This window comes from Vulpes lagopus, chromosome 18 (genome assembly GCF_018345385.1).
Source record: "Vulpes lagopus strain Blue_001 chromosome 18, ASM1834538v1, whole genome shotgun sequence".
Lineage (NCBI taxonomy): Eukaryota > Metazoa > Chordata > Mammalia > Carnivora > Canidae > Vulpes > Vulpes lagopus.
Genome location: NC_054841.1, coordinates 14961606 through 14983018, shown reverse-complemented (window position 1 = coordinate 14983018; position 21413 = coordinate 14961606). Strand labels below are relative to the sequence as shown.

The 21413-nt window shown below is 44.7% G+C and overlaps 1 pseudogene; it reads right to left on the bottom strand.

Moving 5' to 3' along the window:
- Positions 1 to 8721: 8721 nt before the first annotated feature.
- LOC121477830 lies at positions 8722 to 15885 on the bottom strand (annotated as a pseudogene).
- Between the last annotated feature and the right edge of the window lie 5528 nt (positions 15886 to 21413).

Genomic DNA, 21413 nt, shown 5'->3' with positions numbered 1-21413 from the left:
GGAAGAAAGACACAGAACAGACAGATGCACACAGATGACAGGATCGGCATGGCGGATTCAGACGGGAGCGGTCGCCAACAGCGACCCTCCCCGAAGAGGAGGGAGTGCCGGGCTCCCTCCCTCTTCCAGACCACTCCGGAGTCCAACTCCGGAGCGGGACCAGAAAGACACAGAACGAACAGACGCACACGAATGATAGGACTGGCGCGGCGGATTCAGATGGGAGCGGTCGCCAACAACGACCGTCCCTGAAGAGGAGGGAGTGCCGGGGCTCCGTTCCTCTTCCAGACCACTCCGGAGTCCGACTCCGGAGGGGGACCAGGGGTGTCAGGGCACGTCTGCCTCCCCCGCTGGTCCAAATACAGAATACAGAGTACAGCGTCCTGCAGGCACAATACAGACCCGGCACAGACCCGGCCAGTCAGACAAACGGACGAGACAGATATGACATTTAGCGAGCTCGGTCTTACCTCCTACCGGTCTTAGGATTGAGCCTGGGGCGTCTCGGATCCCGGACGAGCCCCCAAATGTTGGACCCTGGCTCATGGGTGCCAACGTGTCCCGGTGGACGCCCCAGAGACTCAGACCCCAGACAGGCAGATGCAATTAGCAAGAGGGTTTATTGGACGTTTGCGCAAACGGGCTCTCCGCCTCCGAAGAGGAAGAGAGCCGAGTTTGATAAATTCTTTACAGATCTTGGTTACTAACCTTTTACCTGTCATTTGCGAATATCTTCTCCCATTCTGTAGGTTGTCTTTCAGTTTTGTTGGTTGTTTCCTTCACTGTGCAGAAGCTTTTTATCTTGATGAAGTCTCAATAGTTCTTTTTTGCTTTTGTTTCCCTTGCCTTTATAGATGTGTCTTGCAAGAAGTTGCTGTGGCCAAGTTCAAAAGGTTGTTGCCTGTGTTCTCCTCTAGTATTTTGATGGATTCTTGTCTCACATTTAGATCTTTTAACCATTTTGAGTTTATCTTTGTGTGTGGTTGGAGAGAATGGTCCAGTTTCATTCTTCTGCATGTGGCTGTCCAGTTTTCCCAACACCATTTATTGAAGAGACTGTCCTTTTTCCAGTGGATATTCTTTCCTGCTTTGTTGAAGATAAGTTGACCATAGAGCCGAGGGTCCATTTCTGGGTTCTCTATTCTGGAACAACACATACATTGTCCAGAGGTCATAATAAGTCATCTACTTGGAGAAGATATAGACTCAGTATCTTCAAATGGAAATGTCAAAAGCATAGTGTAGAAGGAGAGCCCAACTTTGTTTGGTTTAGAGAATCATCTGTCTAAACACATGCCCCAGTCACCAGGGTACAGCACATTCTTTACCCAACTCCTTTCCTAGATCTTCCAGACATTTGACTTTTCAGACTATGAAGCCACATGCTTTAGTGGGATTTAATGAGCTTTGGATTTGAAGTCTGAGGTTGTGCTATTGAGTCCAGGGGTTCTTGATTTTGAGCGAATTATTTAACCTTTCCGAGCCTCAGTTTTCTCACGTATAAATTGAGATGAATTGGGGCACCTGGGTGGTGCAGTAGGTTAAGTATACAACTCTTTTTTTTTTGACATTTTGCCACTTTTATTTCATCTTTGACTCACTAATCCCCACCCTCATCTGCCTTTTTTTCTGGTGTACTTTATTTTATTTTATTTCTTTATTGGATTTCAATTTGCCAACATATAGCATAACACCCAGTGCTCATCCCGCCAAGTGCCCCCCTTAGTGCCCATCACCCAGTCACCCCAACCCCCTGCCCACTTCCCCTTCCACTACCCCTGTTCTTTTCCCAAAGTTAGGAGTCTTTCATGTTTTGTCACCCTCGCTGATATTTTCATCCATTTTCTCTCCTTTCCCTTTATTCCCTTTCACTAATTTTTATATTCCCCAAATGAATGAGAGCATATAATGCTTGCCCTTTTCCGATTGACTTATTTCACTCAGCATAATACCCTCCAGGTCCATCCACATCGAAGCAAATGGTGGGTATTTGTTTTTTCTTTCTCTTTTTTTTAAAATAAATTTATTTTTTATTGGTGTTCAATTTGCCAACATATAGAATAACACCCAGTGCTCATCCCGTCAAGTGCCCACCTCAGTATGCAAATGTTTCATTGATTGTAAATGCACACAGACACATGCCATTTGCAAGTGTGTGTGTGTGTGTGTGTGTGTGTGTGTGTGTGTGTTTGTTGGGGGTCATGATGCTTTTTTGGAAATGGAATTTTAACTTTTAACTGGATCATCACCATGCACCATGGTCCCTACAGACATGTGTTACCCATTTTTCTCACTACTCATAGCTCTTCCTTCTCTTAAAATCCTCCAAAGCTATGATACTCATTCTTTGGCAATTGCTTCTCCCAACTGTAGTTTACACAATAGTTGGTCAACTCTCTCATCAGCTGCTGATCTTCACTGTTTCCTCTACCTTATTTCCTATTTATCTCCTCTGAAGAGGCAATGTCACTTGGCAATGTCTAGAGACACTTTGGGTGATCACAACCCTGGAGTGGGAAACGACCTATTAGTAAAGACCAAGGATGCTACTAAAACATCCTACAAGGTACAAGACAGACTTACCACACAGAATTTTCCGTCCCCCATTGTTAATAGAGCCAAGGTCAGGAAACCCTGCAAAAGTATTTATGGACATAAATACTTTTTAAGCAAGAGTTTATTTATTCATTTGAGAGAGAGAGAGAGAGAGAGAACAAACAGGGTGATCAACAGAGGGAGAGAGAGAGAAGCAGATTCCCCACTGAGCAGGGAACTCAACATGGTGCTCGACTCCAGGACTCTGGTAACATGACCTGAGCCGAAAGCAGATGCTTAGCCAACTGACCCACCCAGGTGCCCCCATAAATACCTTTTTAATAAAAAATTCTAACATTGGTAGCATGATAAGGACTCCATGCAGTGAGGGTAGTACTTGATGAGGTGTGCCTGTACTATTTTTGGCTGAGCAGGCTTCGTGAGTCAGTGTGGGAGGCACTGGACTTTGAAAACTAGGCACTCTGTACTGGGGATGTCCTGAGGAATCTTTGGCCATGACTCAGTGACTTGACCCTTCCTCAGGTGATTTGGGTGCAGGGTTACTATAATTCCAGAAGATGGAGGGAGAGCATAAGATTTACTAAATGCATGTTTGAGAAGCTAACAGGAACTTCTTTCTGGTTATCCAGCTTTTGTATTTATCAAAGGACTCTTACTAACCTCACATCAACTATATGTCCATGCATGTGTGTGTATATGTAAAGAATTAATTAAATTACCTTTGATTGAGAACCATTGATTTGGGTGGTATGGGGATGGGGGAAAGTGAATTGGGTGGAATTTTGAAATAATGAAGTTTCCTCATTTAGATTCTTATGCTGAGTGAAATAAGTCAATCGGAAAAGGACAAACATTATATGGTCTCATTCATTTGGGGAATATAAAAATTAGTGAAAGGGAATAAAGGGAAAGGAGAGAAAATGAGTGAAAATATCAGTGAGGGTGAAAAAACATGAGAGACACCTAACTTTGGGAAATGAACAAGAGGTAGTGGAAGGGGAGGTGGGTGGAGGGTTGGGGTGACTGGGTGATGGGCACTGAGGGGGGCACTTGGCAGGATGAGCACTGGGTATTATGCTATATGTTGGCAAATTGAACTCCAATAAAAATTTTTTTAAATGTAAAAAAAAAGAATTTATTTACTCATGAGAGACACACACACAAAGAGAGAGAGAGAGAGAGAGAGAGAGAGAGAGGCAGAGACACAGGCAGAGGGAGAAACAGGCTCCATGCAGGGAGCCTGACATGGGACTCGATCCTGGGTCTCCAGGATCACACCCTAGACTGAAGGCGGCGCTAAACCGCTAAACCACCCAGGCTCCCCCTCATTTAGATTCTAACCTCCATATAATCTTTCTCTTATCTAGAAAAGGAAGGTGATTAACATCACTTGAGCACTAACTATATGTCAGGGAGTTTCCTGCCTTGCCTCATTACATTCTCATAAAACGTCTTTGGAATAGATATTATTGACATCCTCATTTTACAGAACAGAGGAACCAGGGCTTACAGAGAAGACATATTTGTACATATAACAAATACATTTATCATAAACATGTACATACCAAAGGAATTGATTTCTATTTTTACCTTTTTAATGTTTCAAATAAATGTCCAGAGGGCAAAAATAAGGTTGATCACTTTAAGAATAGAGTCAATTTATGTCTTAAGAAATCCAAGTGGAAATTTTAGAAAACTAACAGTTACACAGTCTCAGTTCTTCCTTCCTGATATGTTATTGTCATGGAGTGCAGCTCACTTGAGAGCTCACTTCTATGTAGAAAAAGAGCTTGGAACTTCAGGTCTTCCTGGGAGGTGTGTGGTTTACCGTATATTTTACTGGATCTTCTGTGACTCTGCACAGATTTACCTTTCTCCCATCACTACTACCACTAATAGCTTTTTGAACATCATTGGAGGTGGGAAGGATGAGATCCCCAGGTGAGTCTGTGGGGGAGGATTCTTTCTTTGTCTTTCCCGATGGTATAGTTGTGGTAACTAGGGCCCAGAGAAGAGAGCAAGTGGCTCATTGTTGCACAGCATGTAAGACCTGGTGCCAGCTTTATTGAACAGTTCTTCAAGCCCAAAGCTTTTCTACTATTCCTGGAAATAGTTTAGCTTTACCCTGTTATTTTGGAGAGAATGTTCTCTCTGATTCTCACTCAAGCTCCAGTTCTTCCTAATGACTAGATCCTTCCAATGAGAAAGTAAGATAGTAAATGACCTCTGTGTTATATACTTCTGGACATCCATGTTCTAAAGGGCACCCTTTCCAAGGTAAAACTTAACTCAGAGGAGGAATATGGGGCCCATAGCCTGATGACAAGCTTTAAGAACCAATCATGGGGAAGGACTCCATTGAACCACATCACAGAAGGGTGACAACCTGTCCAGCAAGAAAAAAGTCTCTCTTACTCTTTTTAGAGATTTTATTTATTTATTCATGAGAGACACAGGGAGAGGCAGAGACATAGGCAGAGGGAGAATCAGGCTCCCTGCAGGGGGCCTGATGTGGGACTCAATCCCAGGATCCCAAGATCATGCCCTGAACCAAAGGCAGACACTCAACCACTGAGCTACCCAGGTGCCCCTCTCTTTTCTTTCTTTCTTTCTTTCTTTCTTTCTTTCTTTCTTTCTTTCTTTCGAGAGAGAAAGAGAGAGCAAGCAGAGGGGAGAGGGAGAAAGAGAATCTTAAGCAGGCTCCATACTCAGCACATAGCCCAAGGCAAGGCTCAATCTCACGACCCTGAGATCATGACCTGAGCTGAAATAAAGAGTCAGATGCTCAACTGATTGAGCCACCCAGGCACACAAAGATAAAAGTTCTCTTGTGCTCATACAGACTTCTAGGCTCAAAGTTCTCTCCAGGTGCCATCCTTGATATATCCATTAGAGGTTATAGCCACAAATTCAACTCTGATTATTTTGAGCAGAAATTCATTTTTTAAGAATTTGGGTAGTTCACAGGATCACCAGCAGGACTGGAAAATAAGACTAGGAAAACGGCTGGGAACAAGGAAGGCTGTGAAGTCGGGGCCACAGTCAATAGAACACTGAACACTTGCACCATCTTGCCCCATCAATGCCATCACCATCATCCCTGCCACTACTACTCCCAGAAATAGGATAAGGCTATCTATTGCCACTGTTGCCATCAGAATAAATCCCCCATTGGCCTTGCTTCTTTGCTTACTAGCTTCTAGTTCAATGTTCAATGTGGGAGTGTCCGATTGGCTGAGCCCAAGACAAGTGTCTACTTCCTAGCTACAAGAGAGGCTGGGAGAGTGTATAGCTATTAACTACCAACTGTGTCTCAGCTGCAAGTCCATACCTTTCTTTGTGATGCTTCCAGTGGGACTCTGCAAACTATGTTTTCCCTCATTCTTTTGCCAGTTGCTTCTAGTTAGACTCTGCATGGGAGACACTGAGAAGAAAGTGTAAATGAAGCAAGTGAAATGAAGAAAGAAGGGGTTTCCTTCCTATTTCTGGTTCTTATCAGCATCTCTCCAGTAGCAAAACACAGTTCTACCTCCAGCCTCCAGGTCCTTTTGGCACTTTTCAAGCAAAATGCATTGCACTTCCTCAGAAATACCAGCACCAGCTGGCTGCATATCTCGATCCAGTAGACCCATCACCAGGCTCCCCTCAGAGGTCTGAATGCCAGCCACAGTGGATTTTATTTTATTATTTTATTTTTAAAAATATTTTATTTACTTATGAGAGACAGAGAGAGAGAGAGAGAGAGAGAGAGGCAGAGACACAGGCAGAAGGAGAAGCAAGGCTCCATGCAGGGATCCCAACATGGGACTCTATCCCGGGTCTCCAGGATCATGCCCTGGGCTGAAAGCGGCACTAAACTACTGAGCCACCCAGGCTGCCCGCCACAGTGAATTTTAGAAAACTGAGTGCCAGCCACACAGCCTCTACCTACCTGTCCTGCCAGAGGTGTGAGCACCAGCTGTTCCTGGGCCCCTTCTATGAACTCCTAGGTCTGAAAACCCCAAAGATTTTATTCTCTCAAATTTAGGAGTGATGAGTGCACCCCCATCCCCACCAATGCTCATATAACCAATTCTCAGTATTAAATCCTCTGTGTTTGAAATACGAGTGCATTTCTGTGTCCTTTACTGAATTTTTTTAAATAATAAATTTATTTTTTATTGGTGTTCAATTTGCCAACATACAGAATAACACCCAGTGCTCATCCCGTCAAGTGCCTCCCTCAGTGCCTACCACCCAGTCACCCACCCCGCCCTCCTCCCCTTCCACCACCCCTAGTTAGTTTCCCAGAGTTAGGAGTCTTCCATGTTCTGTCTCCCTTTCTGATATTTCCTACCCATTTCTTCTCCCTTCCCCTCTATTCCCTTTCACTATTATTTATATTCCCCAAATGAATGAGACCATTTAATGTTTGTCCTTCTCCGATTGACTTATTTCATTCAGCATAATACCCTCCAGTTCCATTCACGTCGAAGCAAATGGTGGGTATTTGTCGTTTCTAATGGCTGAGTAATATTCCATTGTATACATAAACCACATCTTTATCCATTCATCTTTCGATGGACACCGAGGCTACTTCCACAGTTTGTCTGTTGTGGACATTGCTGCTAGAAACATCAGGGTTCAGGTGTCCTGGCGTTTCATTGCATCTGTATCTTTGGGGTAAATCCCCAGCAGTACAGTCGTAGGGCAGATCTATTTTTAACTCTTTGAGGAACCTCCACACAGTTTTCCTGAATCTTGACTGATAGAGAGGCTGGCTCTTTCAGCTTTTAGAAGTGGAATGCTGGTTTTATTTAATAACAAAACTCTGGCAGAGACTTCTCCAACTGTAGGAATGGGATTAAGATAGTGAATATTGACAAACCAACTGACAGCCATTATATCCATCTGATTTCCAACTGGGCTGTGGAATCTGACAACACCTTGCTAACCCTTCAAGCCTGGATTTTAGCTCTAGTTTTGCTAGGTTTGCTGTGTGATCTTGGATGAATCTATTTCTTACTAGAAGCTTCTATTTCTACATGGGTTTTTAAAAAGGAGGGTGATTGGGGCTGTGTAACTCAACATTCCCTGAGTTTCCAAACCATCCTCACCTTCCTCTGGGAATTTCTGGCTCTTGAAGATAGCTTCGAGGAGGAAATAAGGAGAGAAAAGATGGAGTCCTGGATCTGCATAACACCATGAATAACACTTGAAGATCCCTCTTGAAGTGTCCTCTGGGTTCTAATGGGCAGAATAATGAGCAAATGGTTGATAACAAAGAAACACAACATCTTCCACTGAGGTCCGTGTAAAGCAGAGAGTTCCCTGTGCTAAACTCCTATGACTCTAAGTTCATTCCTAAGGACAGCAGGTGAGCAGACTCTATAAATGGCAAGGCACACTCTGGCCATTTCCAAGGACCACTCTGACTCAAGGGCCTTCTAGGACAGAATGATTTTGTTCCAGTCATTCATGTATGTCAACATTAATCAAGGACTGAGAGGTACCAATGGGACAGACAAGCATCAGGTGCTTATCAGATTTGGCTGGGTTCCTGAGCTGCTATAGTTCCTCGATTGAGAAGTACTCTTTGACATTATTAATCCATCACCTTCATCTTATGCATAGGAGACTGAGGTCCTGAGGGAATCATCCCTCCATCCTACCCTGTCCCAACAAGATCATACATTCAACCCAGGGCAAAGTTGGGATTTATATTTGGATATATTTATTCCCAGATAAGTGCTCTTCCCACAGGATGCAAACCAGTTTTGACTTTTTGCAAATTTGGTCTGGATCACAAAGATGCACAAAGACAGGCTTCCCCAGAGAACAGACTCTCACAGATTTGTAGAGGCAAGAGCCAGATAAATTAAGGAGATGTAAACACGGGCCACTTGGATAGATGGTCCTCTGTAAAACTGCCAGACGAGTAGGACTTTGGGGTCTTCTGTAAAACTTTTCCCTGATCCTCCCCAGACACCAATAGACTTCTTAATCCTTGATTTTTCCCCCCACTGATGGGTTGGCCCTTAAATATCATCCAATCCACAGGTTCTGAAACTTTAAAATCACTTGGAAGTACTTGTTAAAAATGCATATTTATGGGATCTAGAGGACCCATATTTTATTTTTATTTTGTTGTTGTTTTGTTTTTATTTCATAATAACAAACTTAACTCTACAACTCAGCTAGACTTGGAGGGGAGAAAGGAAAACATGGAACCCATTGAACTGCAATGAGAGCACAAATATTATGGGATATTTCAAGAAGATGGGGGTGAGAAGGTGGTCTGGTCTTGCTGGACTTGCCGTTCTTGGACTCAAAGTGCTCCATGGCTTCCACAATATTCATGATCTCTTTGACCTTGCCAAAGACCATATGCTTGCTATCCAACCACTGAATCTTAGCAGTGCAGGTGAAAAGCTGGGAACTATTTGTGTTGGGTCCAGCATTTGCCATGCACAAGATACCAGGACCATGTGCTTCAGGATGAAATTCTCATCATCAAATTTCTCCCCGCAGATGGACTTGCCACCAGTGCCATTATGGCAGGTGACATCACCACCCTGGCACATAAATCCCAGAATAATCCTGTGAGAGCAGGAAACTTTTTAACTAAATCCTTTCTCCCCAGTGCTCAGAGCACAGAAATTCTCTGCTGTCTTTGGAACTTTGTCTGCAAACAGCTGGAAGGAGACCAAGGGTTCGCCATCCACAGACATGTTGAAGAACACGGTGAGATTGACTGTGGCTAGGTGGAAAGGCTGCTCCAGGGCAGTGGCATCTGCAATTCCTTGAGGACCTGTATTTTAGACAGCCTCTCCCCACCCTAAGTGACTCTAATGTAGGTGTTTGCTAACAGCATTTTCAGAAATATTCATTAGTTTAACTAGCCCTTTTTAAAGAAAAAGAAACAAAGACATGGAGAGGAAAGGAATTACTCAATAGTAAGTGGATCACAGACTTTCATTAGAGCCTCTTGATCCAAGTTATATCAGACAATGAACTCATTTGAAAGTTACATCCATTTGTCATGGATGCAGTCTTAAGCAACTGACTCTTGGTTTTGGCTCAGGTTGTGATCTCATGGTCCTGAGATCCAGCCCTTTGTGTCAGACTCAGCATGGAGTCTGCTTGAGATTCTCTCTCTCTCTCTCTCTGCCCCTCTGGCTTGTTCTCTCTCTCTCTCTCTCTCTCTCTCTCTCTCTCTCTCTCTCTCAAATCAATCAATCAATCAATCAATCGATCTTAAAAAAAGATACATCCAGGTTTTGGTGTGCTGTGGTAGTCAAGCCTCCTGCTGTGGGGCTCCTTCCTGAAGCCTGGCACCTTCTTATCTTGCCCAGTCCTTTGGGGACCCCTTTCTCCATCCTCCTGACTTCCTAATGCCTTTCCTTTCCCCCATGCCTCCAGTCCTTGCCTCTCCTCTTCCTTCCACTTCTTTCTCATCTGTTCCAATTACCTACCTATAGCTGTGAAAAAATTCCCAGAACATTTTCTATTTCTCACCATTTTGTGGGTGAGAATTTGGGAGGGAATGAGCTCAGTGGTTCTCTCCTGAGGTCTTCACCCACTTTCAGTTGGATGTCTGCTGGGGCCACAGTCATCTGAAGCTCTGCTCAATTGGAAGCTCATTCATGTGGCTGGGAAATGACACAGGCTCTTGGGTAGATCTTGTCTGGGGCTGTTAACCAGAGTGCATGCTTGGGCCTCTCCAATATGGTTGTCTTGGAGTGACTGGACCTCTTCCATGGTAGCTGCCTCACACACCCCCCCAAACAAGCATCCTAAGAGGATCAGGTGCACTTCGTCTGGCCTTAACCCTGGAAATCACACAGTATCATCTGGTTTTACTCTACTGGTCAAAGCAGTTCCACAGTGTGCCAAGATTCAAATGGAGGGGGCATGGACTCCATGGACTCTACCTCTAGACTGAAGTGCTTGAAAGAATTGCAGATCCCTTCTTTTAAACTGTGCCATCATTCAGTATCTTTCCTTCCTCCATCCTTCCTCTTTTCTCCCTTCCTCTGTCACTCTTCTTTGCTACCCCATCTCCTCCTTTCATGCTTCTCCCCAGTCATCTTCTATTTTGTAGTGTCTGTGCTGGACTCTGGAAGTGTATCCTTTTTTTAAAAGATTTTATTTATTTATTCACGAGAGACACATAGAGAGAGTCAGAGACACAGGCAGAGGGAGAATCAGACTCCTCACAGGGAAACCGGTGTGGGACTCGATTCTGGAACTGGGATTACACCCTGAGCCAAAGGCAGACACTCAGCCGCTGAGCCACCCAGGCATCGCCTGGAAGTGTATCCTTTATTGAAAGCCCAGAAAACAAGCTCATAGCCTTTTCAGATATGAAGCTTCATGAAATTGATGGAGTTCAAGCTTCATGGTCCCTCACTTGTGCAAACCCAGTTCTATTCTTAAGCATTTTATGGCAATTTTACCGGACCATAGCATCACCAGAGTTCCCAACTTGCAGGATTTCTATACCTCTTTCTTTCTTTCTTTTGGTGTCACTGGAAGACCCAATGGTTTCCTTGTTCTGCAAACATTCCACAGAGGGAGTAGATGCGAATTATTCATTCTCAGAGATATCAGACCTATAGAACACTTTATTAGGGAAACTGGAGGCTTCCAAAGTATACACAGGTATGCTGAGAGTTGAAGAGATAGGGTCAGACATTGAGAAAGGGTTAAAGGATGAAGGGCATTGTGTTTGAAGAGAAGGTGACCTGGAGGAAAGGGAGTAAGCAAATTCTGAGGTTCAGTTTTTTTTGGAACAGGCAATGTTTTGGCAGCTGAGATTTGGCCAGAGTAAGCCAATATGAAGCATCAGTCAGGCACATGTGAAGAGAACCTTGGATTATGAGCCAAATTCTGAAGGTTGTTCCAGTTCTCTTTATCCTACCAAGGGAGATGGTGACTCTGCAAGATAGCAGAATAAAAAAGGATGAGATGATTGGGCCTTACTCACCTCAGGAACCAAATGCTGTAGTTAATGGAACAAAAGAGATGGGATCATTTTTATATCTTTTCACAGGAAGATAAAACAGAAGTGGAGTGACTTTTAGGGCTCATAGGGTACTTGTGTGCTCTGGTTTTTCCAGTCAAGTCCCAGTTTACACCTGTTGTCCCAATGTAGTAATTCATGGCATCCCCTTTCACTGTCAAAAGTTTCTCGGTTTGGTCAATAAAGCATGTGGTTGCCCTGGTTCTAATCACCTTAAAAAGGAAAATGAAGAGATTGGGTGATGGTGCATGGCACCAACACTGGGCTGGTTCACTGGGCCTTTTTCTTCTTTTTTTAATAATAAATTTATTTTTTATTGATGTTCAATTTGCCAACATACAGAACAACACCCAGTGCTCATCCCGTCAAGAGCCCCCCTCAGTGCCCGCCACCCAGTCACCCACACCCCCGCCCTCCTCCCCTTCCACCACCCCTAGTTCGTTTCCCAGAGTTAGGAGTCTTCCATATTCTGTCTCCCTTTCTGATATTTCCTACCCATTTCTTCTCCCTTCCCCTCTATTCCCTTTCACTATTATTTATATTCCACTGAGCCTTTTTCTGACATATTCTTGGACATTACACCCCTTCTGCTTCCTCATTCTGCACCTTTTATCCATCTCATACTTGCCAACTTCCCTTTGGCTACTGCTCCTCATCTTACCTTCTCTTTTCCAAAGCATCCTCTATCGACCCCTCTGAAAGGTGCATTCTTACCTTGTGATTGGACTTGTTCTATTTGCCCCAGGCCTGCCAACTTCCTGGAATGGGCCCGCCAACACCCAGATCTCCCACTGGTGCAGGTGAGCATGGGAGACGGGACCCCTGGGACTTACATGTATCTGGGCAGATGGCCCTGCAGACAGCTTCAGTTTGGAAGTTGTTATTGTTCCCACTGCAACCACCATAGTTGAATCTGTAGCAGCGTTTGTATTCCTTATTGTACCACCAGCGTGGAATGCGGGCCAGGCAGAGGCCCACATTCATTGGCAAAGTGCATATGTCTGCAAGAAGATGGCAGAGCAGTACTGCTTGGGTGCCTGCCTTGCTAGAGAGTATTCCAGGCATGTGCAAAGGCTTGGAAGAATGAAAGAGCATGATATTTTTAGAACAGCATGGATGTGCTAAAAAAATATTGTGCTGTTACACTTCTCCACACTTTTGCACATGCTTGGAGAGTCTACCCCTCTCTTGCTTACTAGGTACATTTCTATTCATTCTTCAAAACACTCCCCCCCACATCAGACTCTTCTGTGATCTCTCTCCTGGCTCCATTCTTCACTGTTTGCTTTTCTTTATTGCTTTTCAATATTGCCTACACATTGATCACTTCCACGTAATTGTAATTATTTATTCATATTTTCTGACTTCTCCATCAGAAAGTGAGGTTTGCACATTACATCATCTTGGTATACTAGTTCCTAGCAGATAATCTGGCACTGAGAGGTTGCTTCAGGAATGTACACAGTACAAAATCAAATATATCCTGAACTTCGAGAAATACTTAATGAGCAACTGTTTTTTTATTAAGTTTTTATTTATTTATTCATGAGAGACACAGAGACAGAGAGAGAGACAGACAGACAGACAGAGACACAGGCAGAGGGAGAAGCAGGCTCCATGCAGGGAGCCCGGCGTAGGACTCGATCCCGGGTCCCCAGGATCACGCCCTGGGCTGAAGGCAGGTGCTAAACCACTGAGACACCCAGGTATCCCCCTGAGCAACTGTTTTGTGCACAGTACTATGAGGTACAAATAGAGTTGTTTAGAACCTCACAGTCTGAAGCACAACAATGACAGTTTTTAATTAAAACTCTTAGCACTTGACATATATTGACATATAACCTTAGGAGGTAGGTCCTCTTATTGTCTTCATTTTGCAGATGAGGAAACTGAAGCTCAGAGAGACAAAGTAACTTCCCTAAGGTCACAAAGATGGCAAGGGATTTGAACATAGATATTCTGTTGCTCTTAGAATTAAGACCAGATCCCTTACTCTGGCTGGCAAGACTCTGCCTCGTCAGAACCCTGCCTACCTAGCATGGCCTCACCCTCCTGATACTTCTCTCTCTCATCATGGGCATACTTGCTCTCTAGTCTCTGAAATTTCTAGGCCTGAACATGCTGTCCCTGAACACAGGGACTTTGCACATGTGTGCATTTCCTGTGACTGGAAATTTTTCCCTCCAATTTTTGCCTACTTACCACCAATCTTTCAGATCTTAAATCATAGATCTCTTTTCCAGGAAAACCTGACCTGCCTCCCCTGGCCTATATTGAGCAAGCAGAGCCCATCATGTGTGTAAGCGGCACCAGTAAATATTTGTTGAATGGATGAATGAATGAATGGTCCTTGATGGTCCTCTTTAAAGTTCAATCATATGGGCACAGAAGGAAGAGTGGAAGAGTAAAAAAGTGGTTAGAGAAGGAATCCTGGATTTATATGACAGAGAAGCCTGGTGGGGGGCAGGGGAGAATGCCAGGAAATAGAAATTGTATACTTGTTTCTTATAGCTATCGTATCACCTGATGCCATTTGATGTTTGATGGGACTTCAGTGAGAACTTGGCATCTCAGAGGATCACAGAAGAATAGCCAAGAGACCATGTGGTCTAATGCCTACATCTTTCTTACAGATGGGGGAAACTAAGGTCCATAAAGCAAAAACTGTTATTCACATCACATACCTGAATAGGGGCAGAAAATGAAATAAACTCCACCCCATTCCAGTGCTGCTATGATTTGGGTTAAGTAAAAGATGCACCCAGATTCTTGGTCAGAGACCAGCCATCAGGAAATCAGGGGGGAGGGGTCGAACACTGCCAGTGTAGATGGGCAGAAAGTGGGGGCCAGGAGGGAGGGCACTGGATACTTCAGGGGTTTTTGTGTTACCTTCCTTGAGGTCTAAACATTTCTTTGAACAGTTAAAATTGCAGCACGTCATCTTCTCAGGGCAGCTTTTACTCCTCGAGCATTGGTCGATTTCTCTGTAACGGCATGGTATTCTGGTACGGGGACACTTGACTGAGGAAGGGGAAAAAGGGAAGAAGCCAGGCAAGAACCCTCCATTGACAGGCCCAGCACATCACTGCAGAGTTAGAGAAGGCTTTTCGCTTCATCGTCCACAGAAGTAGAGACCTTCAGAGAGCTCAGGATTTTCACACCACTGGCCCCACTCTCAACCCCATAACAACTCCTCATCTATTCACTAAACACAACCCTACTCTCACCCACACCACCCGTAAGGTTTTAGGGAGAAGGATGCTCTCCTCTAGGACTACTCTGGTCATTGGATTTCCTATATTTGGATGTTCCCTGGGTGGGGGTAAAAGGGCTGTAGCTCCTCTAGGTGACTGAGATCTCCATTCGTGGAGTCAGGTAGCTGGGCTTTTGAATTCTCTGCAACCCTTGGTATGGCAGGCACCATTTTTGGACCTTGATTCTTTCATTTGCCTGAAAAGTTATTTGGAGGACTAGTTGACAAATCTTGGAGGCCTTGTAAGGCGGCCTGGGGCATATTACTAATAACTGGTATTAAAGAGATACTATGAGCTTGTCCTCTTTTCCTTGATTCTCATGGCACTTCTATGGGTGAATCCTACCAATATCCACATTTTATAAAACAGAGGAATCTGGAGCACAGGGAGGTTATGTGAACTTCCCCAAGGTCACACAGCCACCAAAAAGTGGAGCCTGGATTTGAACCTGCAATGTATGGCTTCACTGCTGAGTGCTCAGTGTATTTTAACTGCTACTTATGGGAACCTTCATATCTCAGCATTCCAAGGGATTTCCAGAGACCATTCTTTACTCCACAGGCAAGGACTCTCTGGGGGTTTGGGTGTGGGGAGACTTTTGAGGGCTGCAACTGGAAAATTTGAAGCTGCTAATGGTGGTGCTAGGGCGAGGGACCTTTCTTGCAGGGAAGGCCCACAAGGTCCCAGCACCTTTAGTCCATCTCATGAGCTCCGGGTCTAGGCACCTCCAGAAGGAATCCCTCTCATAATGACAGTGGGGAGTCTGTTGCCATAAACTCGGGTTCCTGCACTCACAGAGTGCATCTTATCAGGAGGAAGGGGCCTTGAGAGATGGACTGTGAATATCTCCCCTTTCTCCCACACAGGACCCCAGGTTGAGTAGGGGAAGCTTTCCTCATCTGTAGAATTCTTCCCAGAAACTTCCTCCCTCCCAGCAACTTCCATGTCTCCGCTGGGAGGATCTGGTCCCCAGTACTTACTGGCAAGTAACCCCTCAACCAGCTCAGGTTCCTGGACTCCCCCCAAGAGGATGAAGAGTGCCAGGACTGACAGAAGTCCCAAAAGCCCCATGTTAAGAGCTACTGGCCTGGCTGATGGCACCAAAATTAAGAACTGCTCCTCAGTAGCTCCTGCTTCTGAACTTTGGCTTCCCTGGAGCAAAAGCCACATATCACTGGAGACAAGCCAGCTACACTCCCTCTGCTGGGGAACATCAAGTCCCGGAGGTCATCAGTGGGTGTATCTGGAACCCACAGCACTAACCCGGGGGGAAAGGGATTTTGACAGGCAGCTTCTACTCCTCAGCTCTCTGAGGCTCTCTGGCTCTCTGGTAGCCAGGAGGAGGGAATAAAGCTTGTCTGGGACTTCTAGACTCCCTTGAAGAAAGGGATGTCCAATTTCATTTTCCATTTTCCAGGGGGAAGTTTAGAGATCAAGAATATGCTAGTTCTTGAGATGCCTGGGTGGCTCGGTTGATAAAGCATTTGCCTTTGGCTGAGGTTGTGATCCTGAGGTTCTGGGATCAAGCCCCATGACATCGGACTCCCTGCTCACTGGGGAGCCTGCTTCTCCTTCTTCCTCTGCTCTTCTCTTCCCCATTCATGTTCTCTCTCTCTCTCTCTCTCAAATAACTAAATAAAATCTTAAAAGAAAAGAATATTCCAGTTCCCTCTTTCCAATCTTACCCTTCTCCTGATATGTTTTTGTCTGCTTCTTTTTCTCACACTGTTTATTTTTCTTCTCTCTATGCCTCCTCCTTTTACTCTGTCCCTTGCCTTTTTCTCTTTTCCTGTGAGTCTCCCTCTGAGTCTCTTTCTCCCTGCCCTTTGTTTTCCTTCTTTCTCCTTTTTGTTTTCTTTGGGCCACTCCTTTCTCTTAACCATTGCCAAAAAGAAAAGGTATTGCCATAAGGAGCTTTTGGGGGAGGAGACAGGTTAAGCCAAATCTTCAGAGAGTATATGTTGAGATCATGGTGCTTTGAAAGCAAGAGAGGATGCCAGAGCTAACAGAGAGCCTCTGTCATTGTGTGCAATTTGGAATGTATGATGCAGGAGGAAATGATAAATATCAGTTACAACCTCAGAAACAGAAGCCATAGGCCATGAGGATCCTTCCTTGAACTTTTCAACTTAAGGTTTGAAGCAGAAATATGACATGTTCTTGGCTCACCTTTGATTTCACCTGCAGCTGCAGGAGACAGATCTAGTGAACTTTTTTGTTCTAATCCATTTTTTAAAGTGAAGTGGAGTTCACATCAGAGAAGATTAACCATTTTTAAGTGGACAGATTAGAGGCTTCTTAGTACCATCACAATGTTGCATAATCACCCCTTTTTTTTTAATCACTTCAGAAGAAAACTTTAGGATAGGAGGACTGGGCTGGCTCAGTTGGAAGACCATGACTCTTGATCGCAGGAGCTTGAGCTCCACATCTGATATAGATGTTACTTAAAAAAATAAAACTCTTTTTTAAAAAAGGACTACCTATTAGTAGTCACTATTTCCCCCAGCCTAATCCTGCCCCTGGCAACCAGTAACAAGTAACTTTCTATTTCTATAGACTTACCTTTTCTGGATATCTCATATAAATAGAATCATACAGCATATCATCTTTCATGTCTGGCTTTTTTTTTTTTTGCATAGCCTAATGCTTTTGAGGTTCATTCACATTGTAGCCTATATAAGCGCTTTGCTCCTTGTTATGGCTGAATAGCATCCAGTGCACAGTAATAACTTCCCACTTCTAGTGTCAGAGTCTCTACTTCTATGCTATGGGTTTTCTCTGGCTCCCTGACAGCTTGCTCAGCTTGCATGAGGAACAATTTAGAAGAGCAAGGGGTTTAATACACCCCGACATCTGGGGGGGGGTGGGAATTAGGGAATAAATGCCTCAGCTGCTCCATCACGGAGATGAATGCAGACATTTGGACATATGTTTTACAGGGTTCCTTAGAAGGTCCCCAGGGGGAGTAAGCTGCAGTTTGTCCCCATCAAAACAGCTCACAATCGACTCTTCTCTTGCCTGTATCACTCCCCCCTCCCCCATCCTGTGTGTTTGGAGAGATGTCCCAAGTAAACTCCTTTATCCATGTCCTTGTCCTAGGATTGGTTTCTGGGGGATTCAAACTAAGGCAATGCCTGTAGACCCTTGTCCTAAAAGGGTCTTATAATTTTTTTAAGAAACAGAGGAGAATAACAATGTCTTTGATGCTCTCAGCTCTCGAGGTTCTGACTGTTTTCACTCCCTTTAATGGTGCCACAATAGCCTCAATGATCCTTTACTCTATGCAAGATGTAATGTACCAAACAATGTGAATTATTCAGCCTCAGAGGCATGGGACTAAACAGAATCTTAATTGGGGAAAACTGGGGGCTCTAGACATCGGACATAAAGGAAAGAAGCATAGGGATGGGATCAAAAGAGAATTATACCATGTTTGAAAAGAGTCTGAGATAGGGAAAGAGGAATGCAGAAACCAAGGTTCTGTTTGGGGGAAGACCTGGGGCCTTGGAATGTAGACTAGAACAGTGGAACCCAACGTGGAGAATCATCCAGGTGCATGGACACAACCTTAGATCACAAGCCACCTCCTGGTGGTTGTTCAGGTGCATCCTTATGCACTAAGGAATAGGAACCTGGCAAGAATGTAGGATGGGACCCACTAAGCATCTTGGGCTCAGCTTATCTTCAGTGTGAGTCTTGAAGTTATGTTTGTGCTTCTTTGCACAGGAGGTTAAAACAAAGTGGATTTTCTTTGGGGGAGCTATAGCTTTCCTCCTTGCAGGAGAAACGAGATATGGTCGGGATAGAGTGCTGGCAACCCAGCACTAGGCTGGATGTCCTGTGACCTCTCTGGAGCTGGTCTCTGGGATTTTACCCTGTCTGCACCCTTCCTCCACCTCTCATACTTGCCAGCTTTGATTCATGACCACATCCCTTCCCAAACTCAGTTCCCAGAATGCCACTGTCCAACCCTCAGCCAGGTGCATGCTTACCTCCCAGGTAAAGCTGGCTCTGTCAGCACTTGGCCTGCCAAGGTTGTGGCCATGCCTGAATAAAGCAGTCACACACAAACTTGCTGGCAGGGCCCTACTGAGGATGGAATGCCCCCGGGACTCACAATTGCTGGGGCACATGTTCTGGCACATGGCTTTGGACTGAAAGTTGTTGTTTCCTTTGCATCCACCATAGATGAACCTGGAGCAGGCATTCTTCTCCTTATCATACCACCAACGACACACACACACAAAAAAAAGCCATGCAGGGGCCAGTTTCTTTGGGCATGGTGCATATGTCTGTAGGGAGACCCCAGACTTTAGTAATATGAGTGCCCCCCCAAGAAAGCAGTTGATATTGCTCCCCCCCTGGAAATCACTGGACATGGAACTGAGCAGGCTCCTTTCCCCTTATCACATTTCAGAGCCCAGCTCCACTGACATGTGGTGCACATTGTAGGCCCCCAGAGCAGACTTGTTTGGGTGTCTGCACCCCTGGAGAATGTCTATCTCCTCTGTTCTTCTTGGTCACTGTCCTTTATTGTCTTCTCCGAGGAGACTGATTTCAAGGATCTGCTCCCAATTCAGTGTGTGCACATTGATTTCCTGTGTTACCTGTCTCGTCCTTGACTTCCTCTTGTGGAAAATGGAAATGCAAAATCCCACACTGCTAGTAGCACAAGGCTGTGAAGCTCCTAGCACAATGCCTGGCAGAGAGTAGCTGCTCAGGAAATACATCCTGAGTGGATAAAAGATATGGAAGTAGCTTGAAAATGACAAAATATAATAAGCTATTTACTCTGTGCTCCAAACTGTGCTGGGAAGACAGCATTGGGATGATGGCGAGTAAAGGGCAAGTAAGGCAGGGAAGCCAGAGGCTATTCTTTTAGATGGTCAAGTCAAGCACCTTTCATCCTGCAGTTAGCTTCAGTCCTGTGATGAGTTGAGTTGTGTCTCTCCCTACTCACCCCACTCCCATTCATATGTTGAAGTTCTAAACCTCAATCCTTCAGAATGAGATCCTATTTGGAAATAGAGTTGTGGCAGGCATAATTAGTTAGGAGGAGTAATACTGGAGTAGAATGCATCCCTAATCCAATATGATTCGTCTCCTTATAGAAAGCGGAACTTGGACACACACACACAAACACACACATAAACACACACATACACACACAGAGGGAGAGAGAGAGAGAGAGAACATCATGAGAAGCTGAAGGCAAAAGTCTATAAGCATGGGACTGCCAAGATTGTCAGCACACCACCAGAAGTTAGGGGAGAGGCAGGGAACAGATAGATGCTCACAGCCTGAGAAAGAACCTTCCTTGCCAACACTTGACCTTGGACTTGTAGTCTGAGGAACTGTGAGACAATACATTTCTGTTGTTTAAGCCACTCAGTTTGTGGTCTTTTGTTATAGCAGCCCTAGCAAATGAATGCAGATCTGAACTAAATTCTGAGCTTCTCAAGGGAAAACTTCTAGCTCACTTCTATGCCAGTCTCTTGAAATCTTGGTGTCTTCTGCTTAGGTTATTGGGATAGCTTGGAACTGATCTTCTTGTCCCTGGCCCTGGCCCCTCCAATCAGTCCTTTGTGCTGCCCACCAGAAGGAAGGACCTAATGGAACTGAAACAAAGCTGATGACATCATTCCACAGCTAAGGCCTTGAATTCATGGCCAAGTCTTTCCGTGATTCACAGGCTCTTTGTAGACTGGAGCCTGCTTGTGGTTCTTTCTACCCCTCTCCCCCACCACAGTACCATTTGAGGTACATGCTCTGCAATATTCACACCATTTGTTATCCCACACATCCACATCTTTTGCTCTGCATTCCCTCTGCCCACCCTGCTGCTGTTCATTAGCGGCACTCCCACCTCTCCCTTTAAAACCTCAAACATCAGCTCCTCTGTGATGTCACTGACTCCATCTATACCCCATACCCCACAGGCACCTGGACCAATCCTGCATTGTTCTACCATGCTTCTGATTTCATGTGCGTTATTGTGGCTGGTTTACATCCTTTATCTCCTCCATGAGGTTGTGGGCTTCCAAGGGAGCAGAGATTGTGTCTAATTTCTACCCACTCTGCTCCATTGTCAAGTCCTGCTTACTTTACCTCCTAGACACCTTTCAAACTCACCTCATTCCTCTCCATCCCCTCAATTCCTCTCTGGTTCAAGCTACCACATCCTTTATTCCTGAAGTTCTCAAAGATACTCTGTTCCTTCTTTGTAGGCATCGTTAAAACCTGATCATGTCACAGTCCACCTCAGTGGACTCATTTGCTCTTGGGATCAAAGTGAGATACTAGCCTCTGGTCTGGAGTAGTTGGAGGTTTCCTGGTTCTAAGTTGCACTTCAATAAGGAGAAAGGCAGCACATCTGCAGCAAAAAACTGGTAAATACCAATAGCTTAGTTATGACATACAGCAAAAATGTGCCGGTAATAGCCACCAGGGGACTCAAAAATTAACAAGTACAAACAAACAAAAAAGAAAATAATGAGTTAAAAGCAACCATGCGACTGCTGGTACAATCCTACAGTCATCTTCTGTTTGGGGAAACTGAGGTCCAGGCAGGATGAAGATACTTCCTAATGTTAACA